The sequence below is a fragment of the Lonchura striata genome, chromosome Z (genome assembly GCF_050655825.1).
Source record: "Lonchura striata isolate lonStrDom1 chromosome Z, ASM5065582v1, whole genome shotgun sequence".
NCBI lineage: Eukaryota > Metazoa > Chordata > Aves > Passeriformes > Estrildidae > Lonchura > Lonchura striata.
In genome coordinates this window covers 20,717,266-20,744,312 of record NC_140740.1, presented here as the reverse complement: position 1 = coordinate 20,744,312, position 27,047 = coordinate 20,717,266, and the positions used below count along the sequence as shown (strand labels likewise).

Genomic DNA, 27,047 nt, shown 5'->3' with positions numbered 1-27,047 from the left:
CTGCCCTTCACTTGTAATTTTTTTACTGTGCATCTGTTGCCTTAAATAAAGTTCATTTATCTCTTGGGAAATGATTATTACTGAATTGTACATTAAGGATAAGCATGCATTTTTAAAATACTCCCAATATTTTTAGATTTTGGAATTCACATTGAAGGATGCTCTTCCCTAGTCTCCTTGGAAATTGAAACCGATGGGTTGCATTTGGTGCTGACAATTATTGCATTCAAGAAACTTGCTCAAAATTTGGAGCACACTTTGAAATGGAATGTGCCGTATGTTCACCTTTTCAGTAGAAAGCCTGCATTTTACATTAAGATATCTGATTTAGATCATGGTAATTTGTGAACAGGTCTTTGTGAACAGACATAATAGTGGATATTTATTTAACTATTCTGCATACAAGAATAGGATGTCGACCAACATATGAAAATAGAATGCTGATGATTCTTTCTTTCACATATTATCATCATCAGAATCTCACAAAACTATACATCTTTAGATTCCGTGTGATTTTAAAGAGGCCTTTTTGATATACACACATTGTATTTTGAATTTATATCTATCTAACATGGGAGCTGCATTTTTAAAACAGCATTTAATTCATAGAGCAATCTTCTGATCCATTAGTGGAATAACTTCTTTCTGATCACATCTGGAAAACCGTAAAGCAAAAGGGGCGAACAAGTCTCAAAATTACTTTTTATCCAAAATCAGTAGAAGTGTCCTGTTGGAGTAGTCAAAGAAATGATGGTTTACAAGGTTAAAGTGGTTGTTAAAGGTTACAAGTGATGGATTACAAGGTTTGCTTGTAATCATATGCATAAAGAGGTGGTATAACAGAGTGCCACTGTTTTACAGTGGTGACTTTTAGAGACTTGTAATGGAAAGCAGCTCAAGAAAATCATAATTTGTCCAGATACATGACAAGTACTGCTCCTAAAAACAGCAGAATGTCTTTTTTTTTTTCTCTTTGTTGCATGGAATATTGCTTCTTACTGTTATATGTATTGAATAAAAATAGTTAAATAAAAACCACACCCTGCCTCCATTGAGAAATCCTTGCACCCTCAGTTATGTGTAATACTACATGATTAGAAATATAGGGAAATAATCCTAATAACATTAAAAACATGATGCAAAAATAGTAATTTTTCTATTGCTTGCTTTTTATCTGTCATAATGATTTGCATTATGCCTATCATCACTGCATCACCTGTCATGGAATTTTTAAAAATATGAAATTCCAGAAAATATAGCAGCCAGTAAGGATGCTTTCTAGATGACAATTTTGCATGTCTCCACTCAGTGCAATACTAAGCCTGTGACACTATCTACTGGAAATATAACTGAACTAAATGCAATGTTCTCAATGAAGATTTAAGTAATGGAACATGCATTGAAAATAGATTTTCATTTTGTTTTGTCAATAACAATTTTTGGGAAACCCACAAAAATATTACAGGAAATGTAGAAGATCATTCTTCTCTTTCTGTTCTACACATAATCTTTTTTTTGGAAGCATCAACAATAAAATGGAAATTGTTAATTTATAATTGTTATTAGTTGTTAATAACAGATAACAGAATCCTGTTATTTTCCCTGTGAAGATACACAGATTTCTACCTACCAAGGATACACCTATAATTATGGGAAGTTTGCTTCAATTAAGTAGCTTGGCAATCATTTAATAATGTTTTAAGAGTAAACTGGAAAACTATTTTCCACTTGATACACATTTTGAACATAAATTTATATTATTTCCAATTGTTAACTACACATCATATAATGAAGAGTACTAGATTGGGTTATAGTTTTTCAATACTGACATGAAAGATCATGAATGAAATTTATTTTAGTTTTAAAAGACCATACCAGTGCATAGGCACTTACCAACATTTTGGGTCATATTTATAATTTCTAAAATTTATCTATGTGCGTTTCAGATAAAGTTACAAATTTTGTATGCCACTGCATGAATGCATTTTCTGGCTCAGTATTCTGAAAAAAAATGTGACACAAAGAAAATTAGTAAGTATGCAAATTCACACATTTCATAGATTGCACAGGGGTCATAACATGGATTCTTTTGTCATTCTTCTGCTGTATGTCCATCTTATACACATAAACAAGATGAAGGGAAAACTGATGATTTCTCCAAGATTCTGTTGGCAAAATCAAATCAAATTTGTCTCATCAAATGCTGTTCCAAAGATCTTTCCTTACAGCTATACAACATATTTCAATCAACAATCTGTAAAACCACTGCTCTATGTCTGCAACAATTAAAGATTATTCACAGGAAGATTAATTATATACACGTCAACAAGTATTTTAAAGGAAAATATTCTACAAGACTAAGGTTTTAAGTTTGACTAACATGTATTGTCCACTCTCCTCTTACCAAATAAACCATATCCACATTCTTCTAACATCCCTAAAAGCCTTCCCCCTCTATTGCTGTTCTCCCACTTATCACACTCAGTATAAGCAGAAACACATTCAGGACACAGATGGACAGACATCAAGGAGTCCTGAGGCTAAGTCTAGAGAACATACTGTCTCCTGCTGGTTTCACAGACTATCCCCAGACTATTAACATTTTTATAGTAGTTGCCTAGGTATTCCCATGGGATATGCCCATCAAAGAGAGTTCTTGGCAGTAAAATTCTGGGGCTAAAATGCCAGGCTGAAGGGGACACATGGGCCACCATTATAGAATGGTCAGAGAACCTCAGTGTCCTATTGTTTGTCTACAATGCCCTCCCCTCCTAGCCTCTATTTTAGGGACAGTTTTTCCACCCAACTCTGATGAAATTATTTAAAACAGTGTTCATTGAGAAGTCCATATTGAATTTTTAAATGAAAAGCGCTGCATCAAACTTCTTACAGAGTGAATATGTTCTGAAACATTATAATTTCTCTGATAATCCAACAATATCTAAACAATGGTTAAAAAATGCACTTTTACTTCAAATATAACATCATACTGATTTTTTTTTCCACTTTTTCCACCGGGGGTGGGGGGGAGAATTTTTCTCAAAGTCACACAACTAGTACATGCTAGTCTGTTACTTGTTTTTTTATATTACTAAAATGTATGTTCCACATGGATAGTGTTCTGCAATTTGTGGACTTGTTCTGATGTGGTTTATAAACAATTTCACAAGCCTCCCTTCTTGCCCTCTGTACATACTTTGCTAACAGCTATTGATTGACAGTTTAAAAGTAAATAGTAAAATTTAACTGAGCATGGTTTCCACAAGTGTCATGCATCCTATATCTATAAAAGCAAATACAAATAATATTGTTCCTAATCCAGTTCACTTACACTTTGAGATTACAGCATGAAAAATAAGAGATGGTAATATTTAAGGTGAATTCCTGCACTGGTATTTGGTTAATAATTTTTATGATAAACTTCATTTAATCAGTTATACAGTTGAAGAAATAAGAGTAAAATAAGACTTGTTAGATTTGAATCTAAGTTTCATATCAGCTCTATAACCTGGGAAAAGAAGGCACAGGAGCCGTATGCCATCTGTTCAATTCTGCCCTTAATCTGTGGGCTGCCTTATGGTTAGCTTAAATGAAGGAAGCAGATACTGACTGACTTCCAGGACCAGCTGTACTGGCCAAGATCTCTGGAGCTCTCTTCACTCGAGCTTTTGCAGGTTTCCAATACTGGGGAAGGCGCCAGAAGGCAGAAATAAGTACATCTACCCTGCTGGAGCAGGTGATGCTAAAACACCTGTTCAAGGGATTACAAATAGTATGTCTATCAGACCTCACTGGTGGGATTACTGAATCCACATTGTGCCAGTGTATTCCATACAGGACTAAAATAATTCTCAGACAATTTGTCCAGTAATTTCTAAATCAGATAACACAAGTGTAGTCTGTAATTTTGATCTCTCCAATCTAAATGTATTTAGTTGTTTAAAAAAAAAAAAAAAAAAAGGGAAAAAAGCTGGGTGGGGTTCTGTTTGGCAGTATTTCGAAGTATCAGTCCTACAGTGGAAATGACACAAAGATTCTTTTTTGCTATACTTCCCTCTATTTTTCTTCCACATTTGCTTTCTTTTCACAATGCAAGTTGCAATGTCATATATCAGAAAATTAAATAGCATGTTAGCTTTCCTCGCAGAATAACAAGTGTCATTTGCATACTTTGAAACTCTTTCAAGACGCAAGAAGTTTAAAGGATAGGCTTCTATGTGATATGGGCTTATATGTGACAATCCTAAAATATGCAATTTTAAAATGCTCTAGAATCAGATACTAATTCACATGACCGAGATTTGGAGATATAGATTTAACTCTCTGCATTCAGTCAGAATTTTTCTGTAAGTAGGCCCCTTAAATTATCATGAGGGCATTGAGAAGACACAAATTTTTATTACTCACATTAACTCTTAAACTTTGATTTTTAATTACAAACTGACTTTATAGAACTTTAAGAGATCTTGAACAGAATAAGTGCCAAGAAATTTCACCACTTTTCTTGAATGTCTTAGAATAACTGGCTTTATTTCCAATTCGGTTTTCACTAAATTGATCTCATACTTTACATAAAACTGTGGCATTAATTGTGTAAGAGTATTCTGAGTCTTGGCTGCTTCTTTATTGCTGTAAGAGCATACCTGATAGATCCAATAAACAGCTGAGGCCCATAGGTTTTGTTTTGTCACATTCATGCTAATTTTTAAAAATTAAACTTTTCCATAAAATAAAAGGTAAAAATTTCTACTGTTGTATGATAGAGCTGAATGTGGATTTTAGAGGCATTGAGAAGCCATACAACGAGACTGCACTTGTAAGGAAAGGACACTGTCTTTACCACTTCAAACTCCATCTCAATATTTTATGCAAATGAATTAGTTTTCAGAAGTACTGATCATCCATACACAAAACTAAAAGAGTAAGGTGCACATTTTGTGAATTTGAAAACTGTCTTCATACAGTTTTCTTGATCATATAACAGTAAAATAATCAGGAATGGCTACAAATATGATAACAATTATTTGAATACTGTAGTGAGTGAGTATGTTGCAGACCAGTGTTTTTAATCTTAGTCAGCTGTGAGGTCCCTTAGGACATTTCAAACATTTCTATAACTGCATTTATTGCCTATTTTCAGGGCATACTTTTCAAAGCATCATGCTCGCAAATGTTTAAAATTCCTGTTTAAGCCTAATAATATATTGTTGAGAAATTCATTTAATGTACATAGGAACAAAAGGAGAAAAACAAAATGTACTCTATATAACTTAAACTTTTCAAAACACAGTTAGGCAAAGCTATAGTGAAAGAAAATAGAAATGCACCTTCAGTACCCATTAAAATGAGACATCTGAATTTATGTGTTTCCTCTCTGATTAAAATAACACATACAAAATTAAAACCATAAATATTAATTTTATGTACCACATAAGATGAAGAAAATGAAAGAATAATGTTTACATTTATGGTTGACTCATTAGTGTTTTATTATGTGAAACACTAGGAGGCATCAGTTGGGTTAAAAAAGGAGTTCTTTTGAAATATTGTATGAAATTATCATAGAAGTTATCAGCTTCCTACTTTCCTAGCTCTAAATGTTAAGGCTATACGTTATAACTAAATTATGCAAATAGGAAAAAACTCTATTCTCATTGATAAATGACATATTTAATAATATAGGGACAGCACTTAATTTCTTGGCTATTTTCAAATCAGACTACACACATGCAACACAAATAATAATTTTACAACACATTATATTTTGAAAAATAACAAAATTAAATAGGATTCTTTAGTTGTTGTTCAATATTATAATTTTCAATAAATCTGTGAAGCCCTGGCACATTTTAGGCACTCTCTTCTGCTTATAAACTCTTAATATGGTTAAGTGCAGTGAATTTAGTATGGTCCTAGACACTCTTTAGAGCCTAGGCACTTTTAGTAACTTTAAATTGTGATTACAAGAAAATATCTAGACAACTGTCTTTTTTAAAAAATCAGAGAACAATAAGCTATAACATTTTAATTGTATTTCCCCTAAGTGGTGTGTATAAGTTTTTATAAAATTTGTGTAACAATGCTACAAGCAGCTGTACTTTCACTATAAAGACATACAAATCCAGTAATGTCAAAATTGAGTTTTCCTTGATTTTAATTACATTTAACAATGACTAAGCAACAGAGTTCTAGTTGTCTCATACAATAATCACTTAAAATTGAAGTGTGTCTTGCTATGCCACAGCAATCAGCTTTTATTGCTGTCCAATCAAAATGACATGTGAACTGCCTAATCCTTCTTTTGTAAGGCACATAAGACTTTGTTGTCACTGTTGGTTTTGTGAATCACCCCTATAAGCTGGTCTGATTTCCTAAAGATGACAGATCTCAGTGAATAGACAATGTCTACTGCACTGCAGTCAATGAGACAGTGGCATTACAGTGGAGGGCTGAAGACACCAGCTTTTAATCACCTGTCCACATGTATCATTGATTATCAGTTCTAAGACAATGATATTAAAGAGGACTCAAATAATTTCTTCTAAAACTAGTTTAAAAATTCAGTTTTTCAATTTTTCTCTTGTACCATCAGTTTGCTGACCAAAGTTCCTCTGAATCCATTTTGCTTCTGAAGCAGGATCCAAAATTGTATTTTCATCCTTTTCAAATATCAGAATTCTAATAATTTGTTAAGCGTGATGTTTTCTAGCTTTCAGAATTAAATATATAACTTTTAAAATATTTTGTACCTAAGTAATTACAAAACCTAAATGAGGATATAGCAAAATCTCTCTGCTGATATTAAATAGCAAGACTAAAAAACTTAAATTAATAAAGAATATAAGTGTATGGTTATTATTCAGAATGCTGAAGCAAGGACTATAAATTCTTGGAAATTACATAACAGCTTGTGTAGACTCATCTCCATCATCAGTGTTTTCAAAAGAATGCCAATACCAATACACCTTACTTGATTTTTGGAAAAATTATCACACAAATTTGGATAATTAAATCAATCAGATAAAAATGGACTTTAATTTATCAAACACCAAGCATTTTTTCTTTCAAGAACCTAGTAACAATTAATAACATCTTCCTTAATGAAATGTAGAAATAACTTCAGCTGTCTCTGAAAGAGAACTAAACTATCCTGATGAACAATAAATCAATGTATTATAGAGAAAAGTAAAATTAAAAGAAACTCAGTTGGCAAAGTATTCCATTCATGACGCCTGATCAGTTCCTAAGTTTCTATAGAATAACTTTTATCTACTGAATAATGAGTCACAAAAATATTTCTTAAGCAAACCCTTATGAGGAGCTTCAGGAAGCTTCATTTCTCTTTGTAACATTATAGGCATTTTTTAAAAAAAGAACTATTTAAGAAAGGTATCTCTGGTTTTGAATATACATGTTGCAGGTAGATGAAAGGTTCAAAAAAAGGAAAAAAAATCTTTATCCCGTATTGGAAGAAAATTCACAGTAAAGAGTTATTTGAATTAATTTTCTTATTATGGTCCAAAACTAGAAACTCAGGAGCATAACTGTAAAAGACTTACATCCCACAATATCTATAATAACCTTTTTTTCTTCGTCAAAAGATCTTAAGAGGATGCAGATCAGTATCTGATCCCTGTATTCTTTTATAGGACATTGAAAGTGACATTCTTTACATCCCTGTACTATGAAAGCTTTAGGACAGGCAAGAGGTTTAGTCCCTTTGGGTCCTGATCCTGTAAATTGTTATCCCTGTGACTTCCTAGTTTTCTCACAAGTAGTCTCAGCATTGCCAGTGGAAATAGTTGTGTAAGAACTCCTCGCATGAAAGAGCCTTTCCATGCTCATGTCCCAGAGCTGCCTTCTCATACTATGTAGAGCATAAAAGTACAAATATATATGAACAGCAAGTTTTTCAAATAAAAGTACATGTACAGCCAGGGACATAGATACCTGGGACTAAAGGCCATTATCTTAAATTGTTCTTCAATAAATTTTTCTATTACTTCCCAAAGGACAGAAGTGTGGGCAGATATTTCAGCATAGGCTTGTTATTAATTATGTACTCATTAATACAGAAAGAATAATATAATGGATATTTTAAGAAAACTATTAAAGTAAGAAAGTTTTGTGGATTTTGGACTTAAAGTAAGGTACCTGAAATCCTGTAATAAATACAGTTCACAAAATAACAAATCCCCAGAGAAACCATATGATTTATCATTTGAACTGAAAATTAGTTCTGAAATGTGTGCAATACAGAGGTGCTGGAGTAGTGGTTCACAGGTGGTACTATTTCCATGCTCTGCCAAGCATCTAGGGATTAGTTATTATAGTCCACATAAACATCTTTACTGTTCAAACACAATAGCCAGGAAAGTGTCAATGAAAGAAATATAGTCTTCTTAATGTGAAGTTGCTTCTAAAATTGTTTGTTTATCATTCATCTTAAAGTTATTTTAAAGTAAAGATATGAAACTAGGACATGTGCCATTAAGGTGATTATCAGATTTGTGCAAGGAAAATATTGTGTCAAATCTATTATTTTCTGATCACCAGCAAAGTACTGGTAAAGTGCCTTTCTCTGTTTAATTCTCTTAAACCTTTAGTCTTAAATTGTCTAATACAGTATTTATTTAAGTATGTAGTTATTTTGTAATAATAATCATTACACACAATAAAGAAAATATAACTTTTCTATAAAAGACAATGCTTAGATACCCAAAATGATTCATTAAGTTTTGTTTGCACCATGCTGCATTGCTTTTTGTTATTAATATTAGTAATAGTAGTATTAGTATTATGGAAATGGGATTATTAGCTTTTGTTTTGCTTTTTAGGCTGACAGAAGGTCACACTAAGTTTTATGGGAAATAATAAGTATTATAATTACATAATTCAACAATAATATTACAAGTCTCTCATTTACATTAAACTTTATCTTAGCCTGTAAATGATTGCACTGCAATTACGTCAACTCGTTCTGTAATTCTGATTAGTTCCTTTGTGTTAAAAAATTTAAAGATTACTCAAAGTACTGTGTAAAGACCAAAGCATACTGTTCCAAAATCGGTTTGCAGACCATTACTCAAGCTCCCATATAAATGCAAAGGGTTTTTTTTCATCTCAAACGTAAGTAATTCAGATTGAAGATGTACAAAGTTAAACACTTGCAAGCACGCTCTACTTAAACTCAAGACTGAAGAGCCTGTGATACAATGAAGTTTAAGAGCATTTCTCTGAAACTAGATTGTTTCCTTAGACTGATAAATCAGAGTGCAAGCACTACAAGGTCATAGCTTTTAAATCAACTAAGAGGCACCTAAATCAAATAAGCTTCCAATACTTCATAATATCAAGCACATAAATTATGTAAACTAACTTCATCAAAGTTTAAACAGTTAGACACTGATAGAGACAACTTTGCCATAATTTACTAGAGATTTAACTCTTATTTGTTTAGCAAGTTACTTTTAAGCAACTGCACAGTCACACACTAAAAGTCTGCAAGCAACCTCAATTCCAGTTCACATAAAATGACTAAAACATTCTTCAAACGTGATAGGAAATATACCTCGGGCTTTTGTACCATGCCCACTATATTTTTTTCTGACGCTGAATTTAACATGTACTTACATTGTAAACAGTTAGCTGTTGGGCTGATCAGACTAGTCCTTCAGATATTTTCCTTTCATAGGAAAAAGAAAAAAAATCCCTTTACTTCTTCCAGTCTTAAATATTCACCACCTGGTTCAACATGCAGCCGCCTTGAATCACACACACAACCCTCAAAGTCAATCCAATAAGCAGCCAGAAGATGCCTGGGGTGTGTTGCGTGTGTGTGTGTGTGTGTATGCGTGTGTGGTGCGCCTGTGTGCGCGTGTGTGCTGCGTGGAGGAGGAGAAAGTGGCTGAGCTGCTGGTCGGATCAAAAGTAACTGGACTCGTCCTGAGATCGTCCAGGAAGGAAGTGGCAGCAGGCGAATGGGAAAAGGCGAATAGCTCACAGCCTTTGTAACATCGCGGAGGGGAAGGGGGAGGCGAGAAAGGGATTCAAACTACACTCCTGATGAGGTGTCCTTTTCTGCTTCTCTCTCTTCCTCCTTTTTCTTCTCTTTCTCTGTGTCTCTATTTCTCTACCTCTCCCACACTCCCAAACGAATGACTCTCCTCCTGAGCCGAAGAAATAATCAGTTTCAGTCTCGCAAAAAGGGGGCGGGATCAGATTCCGAAAACGTTTTAATAAAACAAACATAGAGCAGCGGCAGCAGCGGCAGCAGCTCCTTGCCCCTCTAGTCTAAACTAGATTGATAAATTGCTCCACTACACTACTTTAATTATGTATATGGTATGCAGAATAAATCACTGAGCATCAGCACCTCAATCAAGCACTTTTTAAATGATAATTGCATCTTGGGTGAATCAATCTTTCCATTCCTGACATTTTGCTAATTTTAGTTTTACGGTGGGGGTAATGGCATATGCCACACGCAAACCTAATGACATCCTTTATTATACAAAGCGAAGAGAAGGCGGCGAGCCGGTGCGTGTTTTCCCCCTCCTGCAAACATCGTGCGGAGGGAAGGAGGAGGGCTGCGAACCTGGGCGGCGCGCACCGCCCGCGGCAGCGCATCTGCGGCGGGCCAGGGCCCGGCCGCGGGGCAGTGACCGAGCTCGCCGCGCCCGGGGACTGCGGAGCCCAGGGGTCGCAACGTCCCCGCGCCTCGCATCCCCGGCAGCCCCCGAGGCGGCACCTTCGCAGCGGCTTCTCCTCCGCCGGGGAGGGGCCGAGAAGGGGCAGCCGGCCCACGGCCTCCGGCGCAGCCCAGAGGGCGCCTGCCCTTGCGCCGCCTCCGGAGCGCAGCAGGGCTGCGGTCCTCCGGAGCTTGCCCCCGCCCCCGAGACCTCCCGCCCAGCCTCCTGGCTAGGCTCCCCCTCCCGAGACCTGCGCCTCGGGAGCGGCCCAACTTTCCCAACTCATCCGGCTCCGCGTCCGGCAGCGGAGAGCGGCTGCGGCGCGGCGCCGGCTCCGCGGCGCTCTCCCCGCGGCGAGAACCGGCCGGATCCGGGCCCGCTCTCCTCCTCCAGCAGGTCCGGGCCGCGAGAAGCTGCCGGAGACGCTCTCGTGTCAGACTTAACCGCAGAAATGCAGCATTGAGAGCACGCTGTGGGCTCTACTTTTTTTTTTAATAGGTTCAGTCGCTTCTAAAACTGGCCTGAAAGGACTGCACTGTGAATTTGAATCCAGATTAAACACATGCAGTGATTTGAGTAAAACTGGATCTTGCACATACTTTTAAAATTTTTGTGTGGATAGCCAAATTTTATGATCCTAGGGGAGGAGCAGGGGTGTTTGTAAAGGCACAGAGTATTATTTTAATGATAGATTAAGGTACTGAAAATAGGAACAGCACACGTGATAAAACCAAACTATTGAATTCAAACACAGAGATAAATATATATTTGGGTTATTTTAAGCCAAGTCCTTGGTCTCACAGTCTTTTCCCCTAGAAACATCTCATTGGACCACTGACCTACTTCCAAAGTATTTGACAGTGAATAAATGCCTTTTCAGTTCAACTGTACTGTTTAAAACATGGATGCTCAAAGCGCAGTCAGAGCAAAAGAAAGCTCAGATGATTCTAACAAGCACCCTGCAATTGCTCACAATGCAAATCCCTAGAGAATACTGCAAGTCTCATCCGTGTTCTGGTCTGTCTGTGTGACAGTGCATGACTCTCCGTACAGCAACATGCTACAAATGTACCCACACCTATAATGGCAGTGATACTCAAGTGCTCAGAGCCACCAGGCAATCAGATACAAATCAAGCACATTGTACACGGTGGTAAGAGGCACATATGCACGGCAGTGTTAGCACAGCCTGAAAAACATTGGGAAAAAATACTTTCTCAGCTTGAGGTCTGCTGTGAAGCACAGCAGGAAAGAAATACAGAACACTTACACAGGTTGTACCCTTGCTATGCCTCTTCCACAGACAGTTTTGGTCTCCCAGTGTGGCACCCAACTATCCAGTAATATTTGTATATTCTTAGTGGCAAAAAATAGAAAATTATGTTAAGACTTGACACATTTATACTCTAACTGAAAATGACTGGCATCTGCTTTATTTTGTGCAGGATGTGTAAGTTTTCTGGTGTCTGGTTAGTTGGTAATGCAGCCCTTCAAGGGAAAGACAGAATGTGAGCACCATATTTTGAAAGTAGTTATTACAGTAAGTAAATATTTCAGAAAGTAAAAGTATACAGCAGTTTAGAACTTCAACTACACCTCCATGTGGGCACTTGTGGTCTAATCTTTTTATAGTTGTGACCTTCACATACTAGAGCACCTTAAAGCCATGCCAAGTTTTTGTCATGAGCACAATTCATCAAATCCATGTAAAGGACATCTTGATTTTTACAACAGGATTCAGATACCAGATGGACAAACAGGTATAAGGGGAGGGATCAGGATTTGTCACTTGTTTCAGGATTAGACAAGGCAGAACTTGTGCAGCACAATTTGAAGTGTCTGAGTGTTTTTGTTTCCCTTTCTTTAGATTTCATGTAAAAACCTGAAATAATTTCAAACAGTAAAAAGCCTTTGTTCTGATGTCTGTACACGTACTGAATCTCCACAAGTGCACCCTTTTCAAATTCCTGTGGACAGCTTTTCTGCTGTCCACAGTCCATATATAGATCTGCTGACATTTTCCCCCCCCCCCCCCAATCTACCACCTGAGGCATGCAATGTCTTAAACCGTGAGATATCGGTCATAATGTAATAATTATAACATCAGATCTCCAAAGGTTTATTAAAGAGTGTATCCAAGTATCTCTTTCCATTATAAGTGTGATTACTTTACAGTAACGTTTCATTTGATTATCAAAGTCCTTTTTTGTTCTTTTGTAGATGCAGAACACATTTTTCCCTTAGGAGAAATGAGATTGCCAGTTTACACCCTTTAATGGTGTTTAAACTGAAAAGCAGTGAGGTTACTATGAAATTACTCACCTCCTTTGCATCTTAACCCTGGGCTAGCTTGGTTTCTATTTTCTGTTTAAAGCTCTGCTCAAACCCATTCCACTCTACACTTAGCTTTCTTCCACCACCTCCCTATTTGTAGGAGCAACACAGTATAACTCTTCTTCCCATGTCTGGCTGCTTTTAAACTTGGCCCACGCTGGGTGCAGCTCTTGAAGAGAGCTTTATGAAATTATTTTAAAGTGAGCTGGGGTGGTTGCCACAGCAACCCACCCTGAGAGAAATAGAGGCTATAGATTAATCTACCCCACAAGATTATTCAACAGTACTGTATTTGTTCTTCGTTCATTCAGAATATTCCCTCAAACCATATGCTTTTATAATGAACAAAAGGATATAAACTCAGATAATTTCAGGGTTGTATTCCAAGAGCACAAATTAATTGCTTTGTAAACCACTGCAATGACATGACATGTACATGATTCTTTGCAAAATTGTTTAATTGCAAAAAATTTATCTGCAAGGTATGCATTACTGACATATTAACATTTAAATGAAATGGCATGCCATTACTAAAATGGTGTTATCACCACACATATTGTGCAATGATTACAGAAAGCCTTTGTCACAGGTGTACCTGTAAGTATATAACACAGTAGAGTTTTGCTCTCCAGGTTTTGCTTTGAACAAAAATCTAAAAATAATAAATAGTACTCGGTGATATTGAATGTAAGAAATATTAAACACTCACCACATACACCCTCTTTATTGTCAAAATCATCCGCCTCCAATGCTTTACTTAATCTTTCCCATGGTAGTTACGTCACAGTTTACAATTCTTGTTCGGCACCTTGGATGTTTAAAAGCACAGAAGTAGCATATTATTAAAATGCAAACCTTCAATATATTTTAGGAGATTAATGAAGTAATTTCTATAAAAAGAATATGAATCTTTACTGATGTGCACTTAGGCCTATCTTGCTTGTAAGTAGCTTGATGTTTTCAGCTGTTTTAAACTCTACTGAAATCCTACCTCAGGGATACTACACTATCAGTAAAATTACAGAACTATTGATTGCAGGCTGTACTTATCCTCCAGTTGGTATTTATATCTTGAAATGCATTTTGGAAAACACAGACATCTCATTGTTTAATAAATACCTGATTAAAAGGCCAGGATGAATTATAAAATGGTCACATTTTGCATATTAATTTTGTTCCTTCTATAAAGGGCAGGTATGTGTGGTGCCAATAGCATCTCCTCGGGTCTTCTTTGAGGAAGGCAACCAGGTAGCACCAGCAGAACTTTTTTTTTTTTTTTTTTTTACCCCAAATATTTGTTTCTCTCTGCACCTGTAATTGTGGAGAGAAGGTCACAGCTGGAACAACTTGGTCCTGAGATGCTACCTTTCTGACCTGCACACATCATTAACTGGGCTTTTCCTAATTTATTTATTAACACTATTAATTTCTACGTGCTGGGGTGTCCCTCCGGGTGCGGCGGCCGGGAGTCACAGCGGGAGGAGGTAAGGCACTGGTGTCTGCCCCATCTCTCCCGGCTCCGCGGACCCGGCGGCGCCGGGCGGGGCAGTGCCGGGGGTCCCGGCCGCCCTCTCCCCGTCCCCGCTCGGACGGGAGGGCGCCGGGGCGGACGGGGGGCGGCGTAAAGCCGGGCTCCCGCTGACGCCAGGGGCTGTTCTGCTGAAGCTATGGCTGTGTGGGACTGTCCGGGAACAGCAAAGGGTTGGGAAGTCCTGACTAAGCGCCTGCTCTGAGAAGGCTGGAGGCAGAACCCTGCCCCGCGTCTCCCGGCAGAACTGCCCCTCCGGAGCCTGCTCAGAGCCTTTGCCCACGGCTCCGACCTTTGGAACGAGCGGGTGTCGCCGCTACGGCAGGATTTGTAGTGCCAGCGGAGCCCGGGTTGCCAATGCTGTCAGCTGAGGGCCGGGATGGAGCAGCGGCTAGCCAGCCACGGGAGGGCAGGGAGCTGGTCGGAGCCGGGGTCCCGGGGCTTCAGAGAGGGCTGGAGTGGCCAAAAACGTAGGGCCAGGCTCGGGAAACTCCAGCAGCATATGACAGTCCTAGGAAGGGGACAGATCGGTGTCCAGGTGGCTGGTATTGAAGCAGTGGAGTGAGTGAGATTAGATGAAGAGCTTGGGGTTCAACTAATTTAGGGCATTATCTGTTAGTTTCTTTTGGAAAGATGTTTTTTTTCAATTCACCACTCCCCCTCTTTCCCCCCTCCCTCCCCCCCACCACCTCCCCCGACACTGCCTTTTTTTCTTTTTTCTTTTTTTTTTTCATAAAGAGATTTTTTTTTAATGCTCTCCTGCTGATATTTTAAAGGGCCTTTAAATGGAAGAGATTGATCTTAGAGGGAAAAAGGCTGCAAAATGGGTTAAGTCAACAGTGAAAAGGGGGTTTGTTTGTTTTGCTAAATTGATCCTGTTCTAGTAATCTGCAGTATTTCATTGTTACTAAAAGCAGTTTCTGAAACTGTAGTTTGCAAGTTGCTATTGTCCTTTAAATATCTCATAAACAGCTGCCCAAAGATATTTTTTCATCCAAGACATTTTTAATTGCAATTTTTTAAAAACTATTTTCAGACTAAAGATAGGAGATAACTTCTTTATAGACAAATACATTTTCTTTCAGAGATTAGACATTACTAAATTTGTCCCAAAGAGTGTAAAAATAGTATTTATCACTTTGTGAATGACAACACAGACTGATATTGGAATTAAATCTGTGTCTAGTGATAACTATTCTTGCCACACATGCATTTTAGAAATAAGTGATTCTTAAGGTATGTCTCTTTTTTAAAAGTTTTTCTTCAAAATGAGACTGAAATGACATCTGAAGGAGGTCAATAATTATAGAAATCCAAAATCTCTTGCTTAGTGTGGAACATGGATGCTGTGGAGCTTATATGCAAGGTCCCCTGAAATCTGTTGAAATCCAGTTTACTCTGACAGGCTGAGATGACACAGTAAAATGAAAGCTCAGCTCTATGCCACTGGCCACCCAGATCCAACTTCCAACTGAAAATTAATCTTTGGGTATGCTCTAAGTCCTGTTCCTGTACCAGCCACCATCTCTCTATAAGTAATTTAAAGGTACTTATCATGGTACACCAATATTCCTTCAAATGTATAGAGTTTATATATACATGTATGCATTTCAGGGGTATAACTTTTGTAGCCCATGATCTTACTTGAGTGTAAATATAGGAAGAATTTAACCTAATAACCTCTCCCTTTTTGAGGTTGAAAGACTCCAAAATGTGTGTATAGACTTGCCTGAAAGAAATGCATTTAGGGTTTTGAAGTTTTTCAGTGCTAGTAAGAAATTGGCAAGCAAAACTTTAGTCTCAGACAAACTCAAATATCAGTAACTAGTTTTAATTCTACATACCTTCCCCAGTCTCTTCTGACATAAAGTTAATTAGGTAAAATTTCAAGCTAAATGGGATTTCCCCCCCCCTATGCAAAAATACAAAAATAGATCAAATATTAACTTAGAGGTGAAATTTTTAATCAATTCCCCATATTAATAGGGTTTAAGTACAGGAATGTATTTGAAGAATAATTTTGGAAATGCTGTCATTTTCATGAACTGGTGTTCATGTCTATAATTCTGCATCTTCATATGCAGAAGCATCAGTATTTTATTTTTTTTTTTTTCAAAAGCAAAACATTTGGTGGAATTGTAATTTGCTCTGTGGTCTAATACATTTGTGATTAAAGTATATGTAGATTGTTAAACAGCCTTCACCCGAGAAATAGAGTATCTTTGCTATTCAACTCGATTGCTAATATAGAAAAGCTATCTGTCACAGCTTCTAGAATTGATACAGAGGAAGATAACTCTGTATTTCATTGTTAATTTATGCAGCTTTATAAGTCTTAAACCTCTATATCATTAGCCGGGTATTTCTAAAGAAGTTCCTGCTAGTGCAGTTCCTTCTACTTATCTCTAAGAGGAAAGACTTCCATAAATTGTTTCAAAATTAGCATTTAAGTAAGGAGCACCCTTCTTATTTCTTCTACCACATTTATTTGTCCATGTGATTGCCTGCCACTGAATAAAGAGAATCTCTCTGTGATTCACTTTCATTTTGGGAAAAGCTCGGAAGGAACTAGGAAAATATTTTTTAAGCTGTGTGCCCCTTCTTTTTGCCAGAAATGGAATTGCCTAAGGTATTGCAATATTTTCAGATATTTTGACAAAAAATGCATGACCTAAAACAAAAAATATGATTGCACCCCCTTGCTAATTTTGTGACACTCAAGCTTTTTTTTATCTTGCACCAAGTGATGATGTGATACAGAAGCAGACAGCCATAAATGGCCAAAAAAGGCTTAATTAAGTATTCTGCAGCTGCTACAAATTAGATCAGCATCTGCATCTGTGCAGACAATGAAATTCATGATAATTTTGAGGGCCAAGAAAAGTGGAGGTTTGTTTTGGATGGACGCCTAGCCACAATTCAAACAAAATTCAGACTCAAGCATATTCTAAGAGGGGAAAAAAAGGTTGGTCAACTTCATCTCCTGTTGCTGAAAGCCACTAGGGTTTCCCATTCTGGCTTTAGATGTGTATTCCAATGTCACACATGAAAGGCATCTCTTAGAGTATTCAAAATCTGAGTTTTTTCCCCTAAAAAAAAAAAAAAATCTCAGGACTTTTCCAGATTAGGCTTTTTGCTATATTTTAGATAAGCAACCGATTTTTGCAGTTTTCTGACAATTTACCTATATTTCAGATTTCATACCACTTTCTGGAACTAAAATTGGAGTAAATGATGCACACATTTTAATGGTCAATGACCCGACCTCTTCTAATAGAGATATTTACACCATATATTGTATATAGAATACAAGAGCGATAGATTAGTATATGGAATAAGGGTATGAAGGTATTACTCTCAACCTTTTTATATGGATATGCTTGTATGCAAATACAAAGAACTAATTGATTTTTCTGTGGATATTTTGACAAAATACACTGATTTTAGGTATTTTTAAACTCTTCAGTACTAAATTAATGGTTTTGTTTTGAACAGCTCCAAACACAAGTGTTGATCTATAAATATGTCTTCTAAGTGCTGCTGTAATACTAAATCTCTTTTTTAAAAACAATAATTAATGCAAATATTTCATTTGATGATTTAGAGAGGCCTTTTGAAAGTTGACAGCTCTTCTTGATAACTGAAGAACTCTTAATTTCTGTGACCATAAATGCAATTGCACAATAGTTCGGTCAGCTTTTAGGCATGATTATGCCATTTATGTTAACCTATTTAAACCATCCATGAGCATCCTGCTGTGGCGTTTTAACTCTTCCCATGAAAGTACTTTAAAAGTTGGTATTATTGACGTTAAAAGGAAACTAAGCCTCTGGTCATGTTGGATTTGTACTTTGGTTTGGATGTATTTCATCTGAAGTTGCTGTTACGTCCATATGATCTAGTTTGATCTTTGTACAGGTCCTGTATGATGCACAGATTTAAGTTCCCGTTTCTTGTCTGTTATGTTATTGCAAATCTGTGCCAGTCAGAGCAGCAAGTTTTGATTTCAGCAATGACTTTACAGATAGCTATGCTAACATGGCTAAAGGAGAAGAAATTTGATTACTAGATTGAAGCTCCTTCAATTGGAAATTACTGTTTTCAGGCAGCTGAAAACCATATAGAGAAAACTTCAGTTGTTTTTTTTTGTTAAAAAATTCAATTAACTTCATTCATATACGTATTGATACTTCTTGAACTGACCTAATATATTGTTAGCCTTTTTAGTTTTAGACTCTGAGTAACAAATGTTATGGTGACCCTTGTCTTTACATTTTATATCCACAGCAGTTGGAAGTTCCGTGCTGCAAAACTTCTTTAACTCTGGACGTGACTGAATTGTTTTCTTTGCTATTGTTCAGCTAAAGGGGCAAGAGCTGGAAAAGGGTTACATGTTTGGAAGGAGTTTAGAAAATTTTCTACCTCCTAAGTGAGAGTGTCTTTTTGTGAAGGGTCTTTTTGTAGTCTACATATTCATGTAGGGGAAAATAAGACAATAGGAATATGGGTAGAAATAACTCAAGAGGACTGTTGCTAGTAGGTATAAAAGGGTTAAGAATTTTTGGGTTAAATGGAGATTCAATGAGGAATTCCCACATCCTTTTTGCAGATTAAACCTAGCAGTTGGGAAGCTGTTTAAAGAGTGCTTTTTCCCAGGAACAATGAAACCAAGTGCTTCTTTGCCCTAAGTGGAAGCCAGTTCCCTTCTATTTCTGTGGAAGAATGCAAGCTTAAATCTCATTTCAGTGAGATGAGATGTAGTATTAAATGGTTAATCCATTGATTTAGTGCAAGAACACAAAATTAAATGGACAGATGTATTTTTTGCAAGGGTAGGAACAATCTTCTGATATACAACTAGATTGTTTCACAGTTTCTACTATTTTTCTCAGTGTCAATATACTGTTTTAGAATTACTGCATATGGTAATAATTTGTTATTACCAAGCAATCTTTCTACAATAATTTTAAAATCAGGAGATGGATTGATACTAGAGAAAGGGCTATTTGCATATAGTCATATAGGACTTTAAAAAGTAAAGGAAAAGAATGAATGCTGCAGGTATCTACAGCAAAAACTATAGGAAGTACCTATTCTGTGTACTTCTGTATTGTTATTTTTGTAATAATGAAAGACAGTAGAGAGAAATTAAAATTACTGGGGGAGAGCTTTTTTTGTTAAAAATAGAGAAGATAAAATGTAGCGACCCATAAACAGAAAGGTTTGATTTGCAGGATTAAGCCTTAGGACATTTGTATCATACTATTCAACTTTTAATTTTTTTGCCATGACAGATGTTTCAGGATACAGTGCATCAGATACATTAAGATTAGATTACACTTTATATGCCATAAGTACAACTTTTAACGTTGCAAGCTGAATTTCTTGAACTTGATTTAGAATCCAGCACCTTTAGGGTTATGTGTGGAAAGCCCTGTGCTTTTCTCTTTATTGAAGATTTCTTAAGTGGTGCTTTCAGATCTTGACTCATAATGCTTAGTTGCTTTCAAAGGAACAAACCCATATCTGTGCAATAAATTGTCAGCACTTCAATTGAAAAGTACAACTCCCATTGACAAACTGTTTGTATTCCTCTACACTGTGACAAGGGGTATACTTTGAGACCTGTCCTTGTTACCTGGTTTATAGTGAATGTAGAGTGAACAGCATTTTTGAAATGAGGTAGGAGGGTGGAGCTCCAAGCAGTCACTGAGAGTGGTGTGTGAGTGTTGTCTTCACCTGGGAATCAGCCACAGTGGGGTGCAGGGGTGGGGAGCAGCTGCAAAGCCATCCATTTGCAGTCACCAGGAGCTGCCCATTTGGAGTCACTCAGGCAAGGCTCCAAGTGGCTCTCTACATTGCCAGCAGACTGGCAAAGAGAAGAGTTCTCCACTACTCCTAATGGCAGTCTGATCCTTAGATTTCCATGGCGACTTAGACCAATAACCAATTAAATTCTGAACAAAACTATTAATTAATGAAAGTCCAAGAAAAAGGTTGTGTGCCTTTTTAAGGATAAGGTTTTGCCTACTGCATCAAGGGGAAAAATTATAAATTTAAAGTATATATATACATTCATATATATATTTGTACAAAGGCACACTTTATATGCAAGGTATATGTGTATATATATATATATATATATATATATAAATGATATATATATATATATATATAAATGCACATACACTTTAAAATAGAAGTATAAAATGAAAATTTTTCATGTTTAAAGTACTCTTGTATGAAGCTGTAATTATGGCTATTCATTTTATACCCTCACTGATTTTTTATCATGCATCTCATCTTCTCTAACTTTTATATGCAAGTTCACTGCCTTCAGTGGAAAGTGTCCCATTTTTACCAGTGTAAGTGAAAGTAGAAAGTTATTCAATTCTTCTAAAATACCATGTAACAGTATATGAAAAAAATTGAATTAACTTTTGAAGAACACAATCCAGATTGTGAATCTCCTGAATTAAGATTTTTGCCAAAGCTTTGTGGTTAAATCCCATTGTTTATTTACATGCATTATGGAAAAACTAATATAGATATCCTCCTTTCACTCAAACTTGGATTTACTGGAAATGACAAACATACGATTGAAAGCTGAGCTACACTGTAGCTTTAAAAAAAAAAGTTTTAGAATAAATTGCCATAATTTACAAAATTAACCACAGAGTTCTTAGTTAATAGGAAATAGTTGGTACAAAAATAAAAGAATGTACTAGGCATTTTAGGGGTGCTTCTCTTTTGAACTGAACTAGTTATAATGTTTCAGTGCATTAAATTTAAATTAAATCCTATTTCTTAATCTCTCAATATTTCATTACTAACAGAAATATTTCAGATTTTCACTTAATATACTGAAATCTGTTGATGACAAAAATAAGAAACCAGAAAGACCAATTAAGGGTACTCATTTAAATTTAATGGTCTAAATTACCTAGTGAGTAATCTCTATATTTTGAAACATTAAACAATCTTTTTCTAGAAAAAGAAAGCATCTTATACTTAACTTTCATTTCACGAAATACTTTTTCCCTTAGTGAAGTGAAATACAGAACTAACTTCAGTGGAATTTAATGAAATTATCCAGGAGTTTGTCACATTGATTACTGCTTCCAAGCCTTTAAAATCAGTACAGCAAAATACTGTACTTAGAATGTACAGAACTAAAGGCTCTAAACTGCAGGCTGTATTTTTTTCTTGTTTTGTGTGGCAAGAACAATGTCTAGCTAGCTCCAGAAATTGCTATTGTGTTTTACTGACTTTGCATTTAACAGTACTTGGTTTTCATGACTGTTTAGGGGATTTGGTTTCCAAATATTACACATTATCTACGAAAGAGCAGAGCTTTGCTCATTTTAAAGACAGATCTAGTTTTCAGGGTTTTGTTTGTTCTACATTTCATATTTTATCAGAAAAAAATATTTTTAATATTTAAAAGTTTATACTTTGACTGGTAACATTTTATCTATTGGCCTTTTATTCTCACATACAGTAGGATATCTTTTCAGCAAACAAAAATGTGATTAATTTCATATAGCACATACCAAAAACAGAAATAATGTCTTCTCCATTTCCTTGTCTCTGAAAATGAAGAAAATGGATGACAACTATGCCTGATCTACCTCTGCTGAGGTAGGACCTCCCTGTCAGCTGTATGGGTCCCACATCAAGCAGCCTAGCAGAAAGAAAACCAAAGATCAGGGATGTTTAAAAAGGCATTGTTATTCAGGTATTATTATTCAGCCTAATCTTAGACTACTCATTGCTGATGTATCATTTATTTTGATATGTGGGGGAGTTCTACTACAGAAATAGTCTAACATTATATTGATATATGAGTCCTTTTTCTCCCCCATTAGTGTCTTGTATGCTGTGCAGTGACTTGTGACTATGGAATCTATTTACTGAAAATGATTCATATGGTTAAGTTTTCTGTCTGTTTACTCACTTAAATAAGTGTTTTCAATTTACACAATAATTTGTAATGAATACTATGAAACACAGTTGAAAGAATAAGGTATTGAAATAGAAATAATAATAATAATAAAATAATATAAAATGTTTTTCTCCTCTCAAAAATATTTATATATTTATTTTAACATGTGGTCATATTTTCCTGCATTTTTACATTAAGTGAAATCTTATTGTTCTAGGAAAAAAAAAAATAAATTCCCCCATCATCTAATTTTTCAGTTCTTATGCAAATTAAGGAATACACACAGGCATTATTTGTGGCTTTAAAACAAGGGAATGTATAAATTCACAATATCTTTAAAAAGCACCATGTCAAGCACTGCTCTCATGGAGCCTGTAGCTTACAATTTATGTTTCACTTTAGTATAAGGCAAGCAGTTTGCATGGTAAGCCTTTGATTGTCTTGTAAAATGCTCTAAACAGTGTTAATTTTACTCATTTATTAGAAAGGAAACTTAGTTGATGTTCAAAAGGAATTTCTAAGCCTTAGAATAACTGCTGAAGTTCCAAACACTGAGCAGTCTACAGACAACAAGTCCTTTTGATTTATTTGGAAATTACCAGGATAACTCATTTATTTTAGAAGATGCAGATGGAGAGCACAGAGTACACCCTCAGCCAGCACCGTCTAGCTTCTGCTCCATTGGAATCATAGAAACAGTTGGAAATAAAGTGACTACAAGTATCCAATCAGTTTAAAGAAACTTTTCTTGGCAACAGAAGATAAAATCAAGCACTGTATCAAGTTAAATGCAAAGCACGCTACAAAGCTTATCTGTTTTCTCTTGAAGAAAGCTTTGTGAGAGTAACCTGGAGCTGAATCACCCAGTGCTGTGCTGTGGTAGGCAGAGCATTCCAGAGACACAAGAATAGTTATTTCATATATTTTCTATTAAAACTCACCAGTGCCCTTCTGCTTCTCCAGGAAGTTGTACCCGTCAGCACCTGCTGAGGGCTTCGTTGATCAAAACATTCAGGTAAAAAAATTCCTATAGAATAAAGCCAGACCAGCTGGCTTTGAAGAGAAGCCCCCCAGTTTGGGTTGTGTTTGCCTCACTCACCCTCTGCTCTGCAAGCCCAGGCTTTTTCTCCTTTGGCTGCTGACCGGTAGGCTGTGTGATGTGCATGCACAAGTGTCTGGCAGGCCAAGGTGCACCTGCTTCTGTCACTCCTGAGTAAATTTAGCTGTAAAAGGTATCACTGACAAGCAGACCTTTGTCAGTGCTGGCAAATGAACAGAGCGTTGCCATCCCCCTTCAAAAGTACTCTGCAAGTTCAAATGGAAAATATCTACTCGGTCGTCTTATCCAGTATCCAGGAATTGCTTCTTCAAGAGGAAGGAAGGCCAAGAGGCTCGTGTATGGCAAAAAAAGTTTCCTCCTTTGGATAGACATTAAAATTACATTATTCCAAGTAGAATCTATAAGCAAGATGAGGCTGTGTTCTCTTAATTGTGTCTGGAAAAATACTTTTTTAAAATAAGAACACAGCACACAGAAATTTCAATTCAGCTTCTTAAATCGTGCTGTTTAAGTTGATTACCTTTCTCTTCCATAATTCATTGTGCTTTTTATCTAAAAAGGTATTAGAAAACTTAAACATATCACATAGAAAGTATTAATCTCATTCCCAAAATTAAAAAGTATGCAGAATTGAGAATCTGAATTTCAAAATCACATGTTTGTAGAGCTTATGCTGTCATAGTCTAGGAAGCAGCCACTTTTAAAATGGGACCTAAAGTAAATGTCTTTTGAGGGAAGTGATCAAAACTTATGCTTATCTTTATTGGACATTTATAATCTATTTCTAATAAGGATATTCATAATTTTTATTTGCCCCTTGCTTTTCTTTTCTTTTTTTTTTTTTTTCTTTTTTCTTCCTGGAGATGACTTCTGGAAATTGAGAGGGAAAGGTGTAATTTACACCTGTGTGTCTTCTCACAGAGTTAAAAAAAGAATCGCCAACATAGGTGCCAGGATTGGTAGCAAGTTATCTAGATATTCCATTTTCCACTTGAAAACTAGGCCATAAACTCAAGTGGCTTTAAAGAAAAAAATTCAATAATGTCTACTTTGCTCTAATATGCTATTTAGAAGGAGCAAAATGTTCCTTACTAACAAATGAGGCAAAAATTGTGGATCAGGAGCTCTTTGTAAGATAAACAAGGTTCCTATTTACTTACTTGTATAAACAACCACTCACCAAGCTTTATGTCTCTGCAGGGGCACCCTTTCAGATAGGAACATGGACCTTATTGGCATCATCTTGTATCCATGGAAACATTTTAAGTACTGCTCTCTCAATATGTACTTCACTTATTCAGGGTTCAAGTGCTGAGTACCAAATAATTAAGTGTTTTTATTATTTTCTATGTGGAAGCTTGTTTCTTAGGGTTCTTATCTGTCATAATAAAGATCTTGTGCTTTCATAATGTTTGATAAAATCAAGTGTTTCATTTCAAACCTTCTATCCACTCTATTCTTGGATTAAAATTAATGTTCTAAAAGTACTGATGAATTGAAATTCTGAAACTTCTTGTTATCCTTTACTGCTTGAAAAACAATGATTGTAGTTCATATTACCATCAGACTTAATCACTGCTTTCATTGCATTAAACTAGTCTGGTTTTCTGTATTTCTGAAAACAGGAATAGGAAAAAATTGATAAGAAATCAGACTATTTTCTCTTGCTAACAGCCGTACCCCCTCATGTGACTGTGTAGTAGGTCAGAGAAGTTGAAATCTTAACAATTGTCTTGCAACTGAAAAAAAGAATGAAAATAAGGGGAGCTTATTCTGAGATTTTACCCAGAAATGACTGGAAAGCAAAATAATATTTTTTATTTTAAGATGTGTCTGCCACACTACTTAGTTAAAATATCAAAGCATAGAACTAAGAAAAATAAGGCATTTTCTGTCTATATTTTCATGCAGAAAAAGAAACATTGGCATGAACTGCATTTATTTTCAAAGCTATATTCTGAAGAAGATCCTTTGCAGATCAAATGTAGTTATTTCAATATTGCTTTCGCTCAAATTCAAAACTCTCATAATTCCACCTATTAATTGGTACAACTGATGCACATTTTTAATGTACTGTGATTTAAAATATATGAAAATTACTTATTGCTATTTAGCTATTAGTTATTGCTAGAGTTAACATCCTCTGTGTATTTTTTAAAATCCTGCCCTAATTTTGTTTATAAAAAACATTTTCTTCAACTGAGCCAGGCCGAAACAATGAAATACCTTGCTAATTACAACTGCTATCAGAAAAATACATTTCTGGCGGTAAAGATCCAATACTTCTCTCTGAAATGCTACTGGTTTAGAGCCTTGGTTTGCTAAGTATATATCCCTGCATATTATTTTCATTTACCACTGTTACTGTTTTTATTTGCCAACTTGTGTCCATGATGACACAGCGCAGTCCTTGACGAGTGTAGATGTCACAAATGATTTCTCCACTGATGAGGCTGGAACAGTATTTGTGTAAATATTCAGTAAAACTTTGAAATGTGATCAAAATTGTTACCTTTTTGCATGCCAGATTCTCCATCTCAGTTTTATACTTTTATTTATGGATATCTCTTTACAAATGTGTAATCATTTTATTTAAAAAGTATGATCACAGTGTAGGCAAGTTGGAGCTGCCTGACCCCCTGTGAAAGCTTCAGTGAGTACTCTGTCTGTGGGCTGCAGAATGCCACATGAGACCTAGGATTGTGTTTGCTCTCAGGAACTTTTATTCTGAGCCAACTAGGCATATCAGAGAGGTGAAACTTTCAGCCTCCAGAGAAGGAAGCAGCACACATGGCAATTTTTTCATTTCCCTTTCATCGTATTCCTGACCTTGCTACAAGGTCAAGGTTTCTGGGGTACTAAATGTGGAAGTAGAAAGAGAACCTAATCTCAGTTTAGCCCTCTATGTGTTCAGCCTGAGGTTGATGAGGAAGCTCTGACCTTGCTCATCATCCTGAAAAAAAATTCAGCTATCATCCTGAAAAAAATTTCAGCTACATACTTGAAAGAGTGCTCAGGTGCATTGCAAAATACAGTGAAAGTTGGTATTGACTTTGCTGTTTTGAAATGATGAAACCAAGATTGGCCCTGTTGATTCTAGGTAACTGGTAAAAATCCAGATCTTCCTAACCACAGACCTTGGGGAGAAAAAGAAATGAAGCAAATTGGTAGTGGTATCTCTTGGGCTCATAAATCTTCATCTAAGTAATATGTTCTCAGCTTTATGACTTTTAGCTTTTTAATCCAAGATGTATTTCTTTTTTTTTTCCCTAGCATTTGTTAAAGAATCACTTCCAAAATGCTAGAAAGTCAGCCTGAGCATATTGCAGATAAAATCTGTCTCCCTTCTCCATCACGCAAAATAGAGATTCAACATTTGGCCTATATTCAGTTTTTCAGGTGCTAAAAAGCTATGACAAAACTGCACAGATCGTATGATAATGGGCATATTATGCAACTCTAGATCATCATATGCCCAACTTATTATTA

At 36.1% G+C, this 27,047-nt stretch overlaps 1 protein-coding gene and 1 long non-coding RNA gene across 34 annotated transcripts in view; one reads left to right on the top strand and one right to left on the bottom strand.

Moving 5' to 3' along the window:
* Positions 1–23,482, bottom strand: part of MEF2C (myocyte enhancer factor 2C) — a 130,945-nt gene extending 107,463 nt beyond the window's left edge. For 22 of the 33 annotated variants that reach the window (XM_085566609.1, XM_085566591.1, XM_085566603.1 and 19 more), the window contains exons 1-2: positions 23,440–23,482; positions 13,735–13,833 (exon numbers count right to left, since the gene is read on the bottom strand). The gene's annotated coding sequence lies outside the window, so the exon portion shown is untranslated. Of the gene's footprint in view, positions 1–1,893; positions 9,610–9,633; positions 10,602–13,734; positions 13,834–23,439 lie in introns of those variants that run through there. The other 11 variants (XM_085566584.1, XM_085566583.1, XM_085566585.1 and 8 more) reach the window with 7 other exon arrangements.
* The window catches only part of LOC146763680 (uncharacterized), a 66,567-nt gene continuing 53,329 nt past the window's right edge, over positions 13,810–27,047 (top strand). Inside the window, exon 1 of the long non-coding RNA XR_014951250.1 lies at positions 13,810–14,509. This is a non-coding gene — a long non-coding RNA (uncharacterized LOC146763680). The remainder of the gene's footprint in view (positions 14,510–27,047) is intronic.